The sequence below is a fragment of the Carassius auratus genome, chromosome 17 (genome assembly GCF_003368295.1).
Source record: "Carassius auratus strain Wakin chromosome 17, ASM336829v1, whole genome shotgun sequence".
NCBI lineage: Eukaryota > Metazoa > Chordata > Actinopteri > Cypriniformes > Cyprinidae > Carassius > Carassius auratus.
Window position 1 is genome coordinate 10,362,148 of NC_039259.1, and position 13,322 is coordinate 10,375,469.

General features: G+C 36.8%; 2 pseudogenes; one reads left to right on the forward strand and one right to left on the reverse strand.

The window, feature by feature from the left end:
* The first annotated feature begins 128 nt into the window (after positions 1–128).
* Positions 129–1,210, forward strand: LOC113117902 (claudin-23-like; annotated as a pseudogene).
* Positions 1,211–2,872: 1,662 nt separating this feature from the next.
* The window catches only part of LOC113117215 (connector enhancer of kinase suppressor of ras 1-like), a 28,948-nt pseudogene continuing 18,498 nt past the window's right edge, over positions 2,873–13,322 (reverse strand).

Below are 13,322 nucleotides of genomic sequence, written 5' to 3' on the forward strand. Positions count from 1 at the left end.
AGCACAACCACACAATTGCGTCAAAAGATGATGTTCAGAGACTAGCACCTGTGGCTGATAGTGCAAAACCATTTCAGATGTACCACAAAAGATGCAATCGTCCAGGTTACTGTCTCTTAGCAACAGCGGGCCATTCACCTCCACTGTGCTGGTTGCCAGGAATGACGATGTTTCTTAGAGCTCAAAAGAGAGAGTCATCGGCTAACAAGACATGCATATACGCACTCTTCCTCTTTTAGATCTAACAGACTGCGAATCCAGGAATGCATTTCCGACGACGGGTGTCTGAGGGGATGATTTAAATGAAAGAATCTTCTAGAATCTGTGCGAGTGGGATGAGTTTAACTGAAATTTTACTCTTTTCCCCAGGTCTTCGCCAGTGGTTTCAAGCTTAGCATCATCCTGAAAAGCTACAAGTCGACAAAGACGTGATGCACACTCCAGTGTCCATGCTGATGGGGGTTGTGTTTGCTCCCTTGGGCCTTGTGCTGGTGTTCACTGCGCCGATTCACGCCACAGTGGAGGGAGGGGACAGGCGCGGTTGGGTGCGGCAGGGCGTGGCGGAGCTACGGAGCTTCTCCTACTTCGTTCGGACGGCCTGTGGGAGAGCTGCCTGCAGGTGGTGCACTCCGAAGTCAAAGAGTGCTGGCCCGTATCGGGGTCCCTACCAGCGGGATGCTCGGGTTCGAATGGTCCAGGGGATGGTGCTCTCGTCTCTTTTCCTGTGCGGTGCTGGGATTGTCCTCGCCAGCGTGGGTGTCCGCTGCTGGACTGATATCCCACTTAGGAGTGTAGCTGCAGCTGGTGGCCTATTGGTGGCGCTGGCGGGTGTGCTCAGTCTCGCTGCATAGGAGTGTACACTCATAATCTTTCAAAGCTGGGGATCGAGGTGAATTCAACCGTATCAGAGACGCAAGGACTCAATGTACACAAGCCACCCCGACTAACGTTACACCCAGCCGGGTCGCTTTATTTCGGGTGGGTGGGAGCTTGGGTACAGGTGCTGGAGGGGCCGCGCTGCTTTTTGGGTTCAAAAAGCATGAAGTGTTCATCTTGCCGTAAGCAGAGACTCAAAGACAGTGCAGAGATGTATGAGGTAAACTGTTAGATGGAGCAAATGTTCCTGAGAGGTGAAGAGACTCTTATGTGTTTAAACACATTGGCACATGGCCCAGTGTAGTGCAGCTGTAGTCTTTATTAACTGGACCAATCTGAATTATACACGTGATGTTTCTAAAGAGAACTATATTAAAATATGTAGGAAACTGCTAACAGAAGCCTTAAGTCCTGTTCACACCAAGAACTATACTATAAAGAACTCTATGTTAGCATCCATACCAGCAAAGTCAGGTCAATTCTGATTGTCAGTGTTTTTGTCATTAGTCTTTCTGAAAGCAATTTCAATGACATCACTCCTCTGTGGCGTTATTATCGTTATTGCTGTCTTAAAACTTTATATAGTTATCATCCTTGGTGTGAACATGAGGTTGGTTCACATAGTATGTGTTTTTGTTTTCTTCTGCGCGATTAATTTTTTTCTGTATTTTACAATTCTATTTATTTATTTACTAATTTGTTTTCGGTTTTGTCAACTTTTAAAAATGCTTGTGGATACATTGCGTTCCTTTTTATTCCCATACCATGCGCCTCATTTAAATGCAAAGATGCATTCTGTGTGAACGGTCCCTCAATTGATAAGACATAGATTGTAGCCTATGAGTTGTCTGTTTCGTGGCAGATTTTACCGTTGATCATGACAGTACTGTATTATTATTAAGCTGTTGTAAAATGAAAGCAATGTACTAGTGTCACAAGGCTGTTGTCATTTCTGGCTTTTCCCACTAGTGTGTGAAATATTTGTCATGTTTCATTTCTTTTAAGCCTATGGCTGGTAAAAAGCATTTACTTGTAATATATTGATCTGTAAGTAATTACTATCTTTACTTGATAAATCTTTCTGTTGTAAATGTGTTTAGTTATTGACTGTAATACTATATGTGTTAGATGATTCATTAAATGTTTCAAAGCATTTGTTCCTGCTGCCCCTGCGATGTGAAAAGTAAGACTGCTTGTAACAGGCCTAGATCATCACACCTGCACAAACTATCTATAGGCTTGTCATGCTAACTAATGATTTTACGCAAAACAAATATTTTGGGGAAATACACAGCCACCTGTCCAGTACATTCCCACATTACAAAGACATGAGGTCAGAAAACGTCATTAGTTTAAATATATATATATTTTTTTGAGACAATCACAAATATTCTATTTGAAAATTGAAAACTGACATCGAAAATGTTTTTTCAAAACTATTTAATAAGGATTTAAACTAATTTCAGTGGAACAGCTGTGGTGAGATTGGCTTTGGCTCTGCATAAACACAGCAAATGACAAATATCATTCAAATCTCCTGTTTCTATTTGTTTTGTTTTGTTTTAATTAAAAGTAACATCAAATAAATTATTATTACATTTTGTGACTTTTTGCTTTCTTTACAGGAGCATGAAGACACAAAAACACCCAAGTCATTTAACACTCACTGCTTTCTTCCTACAGATGAGTTTGTCACTTTAGGACAAAAATGTCTGGGTTTTTACCTTGGATTATAAAAAACTAAAACAAACAAACAAAAAAACATTATTTGACTGCTGACATTTTAAAATAGAATAAAAAGAGAACAATAATATATATTCTGAAGCAATTATATATATATATATATATATATATATATATATAAACACAGTCATTTAATGCATGATTATACACTGTTGGTAAAAAACCCACTAAAAGACTCAAAGGAACAGGTGACAAAAGTGTGAAATATCTCATGACCAAAACACATGGCGCCACAGTGTGGCAATTCTGGGGAAATTACCATTTCTGGGCATTTAATACAAACTATGTACAATGAGGTATATTTTTTCCCTCTCAGGAAATATAGTTATAACTTGTCATAAATTCTCTACACAATAAAAAAACATACATTCTTATAAAATCATACTTTCTTGTCTATCATGTCTGAACATACCAGAAGCATTCATATAATATTTCTGACATATTTAGGAAACCCTAACACACATACCTGACATAAAACAAATAGGCATCATATTGATATAATTCATCTAAAATATATATTTTAAAATTACATACATCAGTATACAATCAACATCCTCTAGCAAGTGCCTAATGTCAGATTCGTTCTTGAGCCAGCATCAGGCAGTTCAGCATCATAAATTCAGTGATAGTTTTTAGTGAATGAACAGCAGAAGTATGAAGTGTTTTTGAAAAGCTTAGTTCTGGTAAAACAGCCAGTGCTCTGTCCCAGATGCCTGCAAGTCAGATCCATATGTTTATCCAAGCGTTGCACTCTCATTTGTTTTGTTTTAATAGAGTACAGGAAGGAAACGGTTGTCATATGTAAAAATAGTTCTCTGTAGTTTTGTCTGTGACTGTGGTATGTGTTTGCATTGGCACCTGTGCCTCTGTAGAAGTGGAGCCTCTGTCATCAGGTGTCTCTGCATCTACCAACTGTTCTCCATCACTCAGATTCAGTGTGCTTGCCTCGTCTTTGGCCTTGGACACTGTGTCTATGCTTGGTGAGTCTGTCTGTTTGTACTGTCTCTCAATGTCCTGCAGTAGCTCTTCATTTAACTTTTTCCACTGACGGAAATTCTGCGGTGAGAACTCCGAGTCCTCCAGGATCTTGTTAATCAGGTGAAGCTCTGCTTCCTTCGCCTAGAAAACACCAGCAGCCAATGAGAAATGAAGAGACCGCCGTGTGCATGACCTACTCTACCTGGCTTCCATACACTACCAGTCAAAAGATTGAATGCGTTTGAAAGAGGTCTCTAATCATTTATTTGATCAACACTACAGTAAAAACAGGAATGTTTTTACAACTCTATTGTATTGTATATGACTGGTATTATACTTTAAACTGTCCATCTTTAACAACTGACATGAGTAGGAAATAATAATAATAACAACAGTTTATGTTAGGTTGTTAGTGTGAGTGTAAATGCATGTCTTAACACCTTAAGTGTGCTCTGGAGGGCACGGAGTGTGTGTATCTTCTCATTGATAGCAGGGTTTTTGTTGCGTTTGATGAAGGATTTACGTAGCTGGTCATGAGTCGTCGGCTGATTCTGACCAATCAGAGACACTCCTCCTTTCTTCAGGCTATGGAACATTTCATCCATCTCATCTACTTTTCCTGAGAGACATACAGAGATTTTGCTTGTTTAGTGAAAGTATTGTTTTTTTATTAAAGAATGAATTTTAGCTTTGAAAGGGCTATAAAGATTTAAAGATATAAAGAGGCTGATAATATTTTACAATGATCCTTTACCTGCAATTTTACTGCCCCCTGCTTGTGAAATGGTCATTGGCGCTGACATCCTGTTCTGCTTTCCCTTTGTTCGAGGAAGTGTGTGTGATTGTGTTTGAGTTTTCTATGTCAAAATAAAGAAGAAACGCTGTTAAAATTCTATGTTCTATAGGAAATGCACACAGCCAATTTCCTGCTTTTGGATAATGGAAAAAAATTATAATTATGTTTATTGTAAAATTCTGCATTTATTGCAGATGATCCAAGCAGCTCTTTTCCACAAAATAAAGGTGAAGTGGCAACATTCTACACTACATTTGAAACGTTTATTACATTTATTCAGCAAAGACCCAATGAACTGATCAAAAGTAGCAGTAAGGACATTTACAACGTCACATTAAAAAATTATCAAAGTTGTCACAAAAACTGTTTACACTACTTATAATATTAAGAAATGTTTCTTGAGCATTAAATCAGCTTATTAAAATTATTTCTAAAGGATCATGTGACACTGAAGACTGGAGTAAGGGCTGCTGAACATCCAGATTTGCCAACACAGAGTTTAATGACATTTTATAATATATTAAATCATAATATAATATATTAATATACAAAACAATTATTTTTTTTATAAAATAGTATATTTCACAAAATTATGGTTTTACTGTATTGATTAATCCCAATCCCAAATAATACAATCTTGGGGTTTGGAACAACATGAGTGTTTGTGTATGTTCCTCACTGTATTGACTTTCTTCCGATGGGAAAGTGGTGAACGTGATTCCTCCTCAGATTCAGTTTCACTGTAACATTCTGACAACAAAAACATTTTACATTGATAAAGTAGTACGTGAACAGCATACATCCCATGAAAAATGTGTTAACACACATGATGCAGTAACGAAGCATTATAAATACATTTCTGTTGGAATCATAATCATCTGAAACAAATTTTCATGCATGTCCGATAATTGACAAAAATGTCAAGAATGTTCTCATGTAGCATTTTATCAGTCAAAACTGATACTGTAGAACAGATTTTATTTCGCACAGAACTTGGAGCTGTCACAGCACCACCTTAACTTAGCTGTGTAAAGATGCTAGCTATTAAAAATAACGTGAATGTGTTGTTTTCCTACCTTCTTCACTGTCTGGCTGACTTTGAACACCTTTCTTATGTTTCTGAATGGCTGTGATTAAGCAATTAATCCATCTGTTGAGACAGAGAGAGAAAAATAGAGATCAGAGATTTCTCACCAGTTTCCTATTTGTATTGTGTTGCATTAGGTGAAGGCCAGCAGGGGGCAGAGGTGAGCTGTGAGAAATTCTGAATGTGTGAAACCCATGGAATGTGTATGTGTGCTGTAGCACAGAGCAATAATAGGCAGGTAAACATGAGGTTAAACGGTCTGGTCTTCCCGCAATCTCCAGTGCCACAGGCCGACTGACACTGTTGCTCTGTATGTCTGGCTCGGAGCGTCGGCTGACTCACTGCTTTACTGCAGCTCCTCAAGTGCTACTCAAGAGGTCACAGCCATTAAAATTCATTTTAGAGTTCAGAGCTTTTTATAACGAGGCTAAGATCGACTAGTGCAACCTGGCAACAGAATATCTGGACAATTGTGCTTGAAAATAATGGACCTAAATTGCATGAAACTCTTTAGAAGACACAAACTGAGTCACCTGATATTGGTCTAATATTATCGTTTGTCAAACAAGTGGGGGAATGATACATGATTGTTAACACAACTGCCCAGCTCTATTTTTAGAGGTAACAAGCACCCGAGTTCCTCTGGTCATGGGACAAATCATGAAGTGTAAAAGAGAGCTCCAATCTGTAGTGCTATTACATAATGTGCTCCACTCCAATTTCCTGTAGGTGCTATGCAGTGGCTGTTGAATTATCTGACCAAACACTAAAAAACTTATTTTTACAAAAATATATTTTTAAATAACTAATACAAGCCTTCCCAGCTTACAAGCCTTTACCAATCATTACAATAAAGTTTCTCAACTAGTTGGCCAATCCCACTAGGGAGCTTCAGCAAGCTTTCAGGGAGCCTAAATAAGTCTTAAAATTATTTAAAGGTACAGTTCACCCAGAAATTCTGTCATTAATTACCTCATGTCTTTCCAAACCCATAAGATCTTTGTTTATCTTCGGAACACGAATTAAGATATTTTTTAAGAAACCTGAGATCTTTCTGACTCTCCATAGACAGCAACGCAACTGACATGTTCAAAGCACAGAAAGGTAGTAAAGACATTATTAAAATAGTCCATGTGACATCAGTGGTTCAACTTTAATTGTATGATGCTACAAGAAAACTTCTGTGTAAAGGAAACAAAAATAATGACTTTTTCTCTTCTGTGTCAGTCTTCGACACATTTATAAAAGTGTCGCAATGCACTCTCATAGTTTCATAAAATTACGGTTGAACCACTGATGTCACATGGACTATTTTAACAATGTCTTTACTACTTTTTGTGCTTTTAACGTCTATGGAAGGTCAGAAAGCTTTCAGATTTCATCAAAAATATCTTAATTTGTTGTCTGACAACATAGAGAACAAAAAAAAAAGTTATTTTTATTACAACCAATCACATCAGTTTTCGAAAACTGTTTTGGACTATAGAGGACCTTGGAGTCAAAAAGGTTGAGAACCACAGCATTAGAGGCACCAAAAGATAATGGAAAAAACAGTCTGGTTCCCAAAACATCCTCCTTTTCCTTGCACTCTGTTTTCATGAAAAATTCTACTATCCCACAGAATATTTATTAACCCCTTTTTAAAGGAGCTTTTTAAATAATTAGAAGATGCTGTTCACTTGCTACCAAAATATTTATTTGACAAATTTTATTCTCAGTAATATATAGATATTCACAAGATAGTGTCAAAATAAACTCAGCTGTGAGTATATGCAATTTATACTAAACTCTCCCACACAGTATTTGCACTATTTGTGAAGTAAACCTACAAATCGCTTATGGTCGGCTATGCACACTAAACTTTAAAAAAGTACCTTCGCATCACACACTCCACCTTAAAAGATACAGTGTCATTGCATTGCATTGCATTGCAAAACATCTTTTAAAATTCAAAAGGTCAAAGCATAATCATTTGCACATGAAGAGAAACTGCAGGTGCGCAGCAAGAGCTAATCATTGTGACATTTCGCTACTCAATGATTTTTACAAAATGCTCTCTAAGCTATAAAATCATGAATGACTGTCGTTTGGATGCAGCGGTAGAGAAAATGCTTGTTTATATGCAGCCACACTCACTTGCTCATGTCGGTTACATTATCAGCAGCGAAGAAAAAATTCTGGAAGCGCGGATGGCACATTTGAAATACACTAGAAGATAAAGAGAAAGAGAGAGAAAGAGATCAGATGATAATATCCATTAATCTCAGGGCAAAGGCTTTCACAGCTTAATGAAAAAACAAGAACTCATTAGTCATTTTGGTGGCAGGTTGTGCTGTTCAGTGACTGTGGACTGCGGGGGACGCTCGGAGGAATGCAAAGTGTAATTCTGTTATTCACACCTCTCCGGCTAACTGCCCTCCTGCGTCTGATACTCTCACAGCCAACCACAAACACAGAGTCTGCGGAGACAGACGACTTCTGTTTCTTTATGACAGTGTGAACACAAACAATCATGCTGAATGGGGTTTAATGTTGTTCAGTCAACAAATACGCATCCCTTCAAATCTGACTTAGCTGCAAATAATGAATGGGTAATTAAATCCAGCGTGTTCTGTGTAGTGCAGGAGATACTCACTACTTCCTCTTGTGTTCTCCTGCGCTCTCTATACTGTAGCTGCCGATCTTGATTAAGCCCTCCGCCTTCTCCTCCTGCACAAATATATGGGTTCAATAATTATTTGAAATATATCTACATTAAAAAAATATTAACTATATATGAGCATTAGATGATGAATAAGGTCATTTAAACATAAAAATAGGAGAAAATAAAACAATTAAATATATAAAAAAAGATGAAAATGCTTTCAAGAAGGGTTTTTTTCAGTTTGACAAAAAAGTTATTATAGTAATGGACACTTGTAATTGGTTACACAGATTGGCACTTTATAAACATGAACATTTACATCTGAATTGAACCTCTTTGCAAGTAAACTTGTACTAACCTGTTGGCTTGTATACCAATACAGTGTAGGGCCTTTCAGGACGAACCAAAATCTCTGCCATTTCTGAGTCATGAAGACGTTTGTTTCTTTTCTCTTCTTCCAGAGCCATCCGTCACAGTCTGGGCGGCCAAGTTCACGACAGGACACCCTCCTCCGGCTCAGCGCTGACCGTGTTCCTGAAGTGTTCATATGAATCAGGGTAGTGTCATTATTTTGTAATGAATGATATAAGATATAAGTCCTAGAAAAAGGAGTGAATGAACAAATCCACGCCTGACCTTTAGTAGAGCTCTTTTTGTTCTCCTTTTCCTCCTGCGGTAAAAAGAAACATATAATTACTTTGAGATCACAGGGTTTAAAGAAGAGCTTCTGCTGATTTCATTAGAGTTGCCTCATTAGAAACACTTTATAGTGAGATGCCCCAACACATGCTTCTCCGTGACTCATGGCACACTCAAGTTTATCATGCTCAAGGGTGACAAATCATTATAATATCTCTCCAAAATGGACCTTGCTTTTTGACTATGAAAGTCTATTGAGTTGTGTGTCATACCAAATGAATGCTTATACATGTAATAAATCTTTTTTGTTCTTACTCTCAGTCCTGCCATGTCAGGACAGGAGCTAGTGCTGGCTCGGTTGAGCTCCAAGTCTTGCGGGGACGGACTCCTTTCTGCAGTTAAACCTATTTGCAAACTTTTTCGACTTGCACGCAGAGAATCTACAAAAGTGAAGATAGATTGAAACATTTTTAAAGAGCATGTACGATGTAATCAGAGCGGTAACACTTTAGAATAAGGATGCGTTAGTTAATGTTACAATGAACAATACATTTATTACTGTATTTATTAATCTTTGTTTATGTTAGTTAATGAAAATACTGTACAGTTATTCACTGTTAGTTCATGCTAATCCACAGTGCATTAACTAATGTTAACAAGCACAATTTTGATTTGAATAATGCATTAGTAGTAAATGTAGAAACTAACATTAACTAAGATTAATAAATGCTGAAGAAGGATTGTTCTTGCTTAGTGCATGTTAACTAAATTAGTCAATTAACATTAACTAATGAACCTTATTCTAAAGTGTTACCATCAAAGCTGTAAACGTCAGTAAGCTAAACAACAAATCTATATGTTCAGTATCTTCGATATTTTCTGTAAAGTCTGCTGTGACTCTTACCTGTCCCTGGCTTTAACGTGTTTGGCTGATGTACATTAGAGCTTTGTGCACTAGAGAGTGCTGATTTCTCCCGTCTGAAATAATGTGTGCTGTCTGATGCTGATCTGTGATACATAAACACACACACATACAGTATACACTATATGAAAGCATAAAAACACAAAAAAATGTATCGATAAACAAAGTCAGCGAAGTTGACCTTTGCAGCGCTACATGTACAGACACACGCATACTATAGTTCACTTTCAAATCCAGCTCAACCATGCTATACACACACACACAGACCTGAGATAGCGGATCGCTTGCATGTCCTCACTGTAGCTCATCGAAAACAGTTATGAAACAAGAATTTGGTTTATGAAACACAGGCAGAGAAATGGAGACTTTCACTTCTTGTACACAGTAAGTTTACTGTAAAAAAGGCAAATAATGGAAAGCACAGACTCAAGGCTAAGCATTATGGTAGGCAAATACAAATCTATCATATTATTTCATACCATATTGCCTCTAACTACTATAATATCTTCACCTCAATTATGTTTTAACAGCAAAAATGAAATGAGCGACAAGAAATCCCTCTACAGAGCCTCATGCAAATTTAGCATCGGAAAAAGCAATATAGTGATTATAAGAGCATCTGAGGATATTCAGCGGAGCCGAACTCACCTGAAGGACATAGAGCGGACTGAAGCTGCCACCCTGCCCAAAAGAGAAGGTCGGCTTTTCTCTTCCTCTTCTTCTTCTTCCTCCTCTCTCTGAAAGTAAGGAAATGGTTAGATTGATGAGATGTTTGGAAAAACCCAATGCATATTTTTTTGTGGCGACATATTTTAGGTGTGCGACAATGAGTTTATGAGCACATTTTCATGCCTTGTGAATGGTCATGGTGAGTTTGTGGCAAGTTTAAGTACTTTTATGTGTCTTTTTCCAGTAAGACTGTGTGCCTGTGTTTGGGTTTATTAAGCAGTACTTCGGGGGCAATAGAATATATTTAAACTGCAGTCAGAGTCATTATCCACAAATGTTGAAAACTTGGAACATTGGTGAACCTTCCCAGGAGTGGAAAGCCTACTAAAATTACTCCAGGAGCACAACGACGACTCATCCAGGAGGTCATAAAAAAACCCCAGAACAACATCTAAAGAACTGCAGGCCTCACTTGCCTCAATTAAGGTCAGTGTTCATGATTCAACAACAAGAAAGAGACTGGGCAAAAACAGCATCCATGGGAGAATTCCCAAGCAAAAACCATTGCTGACCAAAAAGAACACAAAGGCTTGTCTCACATTTGCCAAAAAATATCTTTATTAGGCATGGGCCGGTATGAGATTTTGATGGTATGATAACTTTAGGAAAAAATATCACAGTTTCATGGTATTGTTGTTACAGCTCTGAAATGTTTTTTTTTTTTTTTAATGACTGGGTGAAAAAAAAAATTCCCACTGGACAGAATATATTTTGTTTTTGAGCAACATTAAAGAACAGTATAATTTTTTCATTATTTTATTTGTTTCCTAAAAATAAAAAATTAAAGACTGGCATCTTTATTTAACCTAAATCTGTAATTACAGTTATTTAATTTGTTATAGAATTCATATACATAATATTTATATAATTTCATATAATTTTAGATATATAATAATAATCATACACATCATTTGACCGAATAATAACCCAATTTGAAGCAAAAACAATGTTTGACAAGCTCTGTGAAATTATCTCACATAAACTTTTCAGAAGACACGGCTATGTGCGAGATGGAAAGGAATGCTGAATATGAGGTTTACCCGGGGCTTAAGATCGGTCATCCTACACACACGTGACTGACCGCTTCCTCGAACCAGCAGGACGAGGAGGGGTAGGTTTTACTCTCTACACTGCACTCAGTGTAATGGTCTGGGGCTGCTTTGCAACTTGCGACTTGCCATAATTGATGGAACCATGAATTCTGCATTCTATCATACCTCAATGTGACCTCAAGCTGAAGCGCACTTAGGTTATGCAGGAGGACAATGATCCCAAACACAACCGCAAGTCCACCTCTGAATGCCTCAAGAAAAACTAAATTAAGGTTTTGTAGTGTCCAAGTCAATGTCCGGACTTAAATACGACTTCCACCATAGTGATGTGAAAGACTCATTGCCAGTTATTGCAAATACTTGATTGCAGTTGTTGCTGTAAAGGGTGGGACAACCAGTTATTAGATTTAGGGGGCAATTACCTTTTCACATAGTGCCATGCAGGTTTGGACAGCTTTTTTCCCTTAATAAATAAAACAATTATTTTGATGATAATGAATTTTGTATTTACTTGGGTTATCATTATATAATATTAATATTAGTTTAATGATCTGAATCATTCAAGTGTGAATAATATGAAAAAATTACAGACCCTAAACATTTAAATGGTTGTGTATATTATTAAAAAAATTTTTTTTTTTTACTTTTTATTAATCAAAGATTCCTGACAAAAAGTATCATATGGTCCAAAAAATATTAAGCAGCAAAAATGGATAAATTTCCAATATTGATTATAAATGTGACACTGAAAAATGTAGTAATGATGCTGAAATATCAGCTTTGCATTACAGGAATAAATTGTGTTTTAAAGTATAGTAAAATAGTAAAACAATATTTTAAATTGCAATAATATTAATTAATGCATTTTTCTGTATTTTTGAACAAATAAGCAACTTTGATGAGCATAAGAGACTTCTTTAAAAAAATATAAAAAATATTTCTGATCTCAAACTTTTGAACAGTAGTTTATGTCAGGGTTATTATCATTAACTAAAACCATAAACATCTTCATTACCTGGGAGGAGGGGGGATTCAACTTATTTTATTCCAGCTAGTTCCCAAGGCCACATTTTTCGTTTTCTTTTAGTGTAAGTTAAGGCACTAAAAATAACTAAAATCTAAATAACCTACAACTAAATAATAATAAAAAATAACAAAAAAGCACAACATTTTATGAAAATAAAAACAGAAATAGAAATAGGAATAGTATTATCAATGATAATAAAACAACACTGAAATGTGCTTGATAAAAAAAGGATTGTGTCTGCATTCATCAGTATGTAAAGGGATCTGTGTGTTTGTCACATCCCCATGGATCAGTCCCTCAGGGTCAGCAACAGACCCAAACATTTTAAAAGCCACATGACTGCTCCATCACACACTGTCCTAATGAGTGTTTACAGTCACGGGAGACTGGAGGGAAGAAAGTTGCTGTTGTCATGACGATGCTCTTAAGGCACGACAAGGTCATATGAAAATTAGATTGTCTCTTTCATTTGAAAATGTTTATTTTAATGTGCATGTCTGAGTCTGCTTGTGTGAGAGAATCTGTAATCATTTAAGTGTCACAAAGAGCAAATGTGTTGCTTACTGAACAAGCACAACCACAGGCGACGTCAATAAATCTGTTGCAAAGCAACTGCTAAAAAAAAAAAGAGAGTAAAATGCTTGCACCTATGAGACTCGTGTTCATTTCTATCTGGTTATTAAAGGGGGGGTGAAATGCTCGTTTTCACTCAATATCCTGTTAATCTTGAGTACCTATAGAGTAGTACTGCATCCTTCATAACTCCAAAAAGTCTTTATTTTTATTATATTTATAAGAGAAAGATAGTCTGTACCGATTTTTCCCGGAA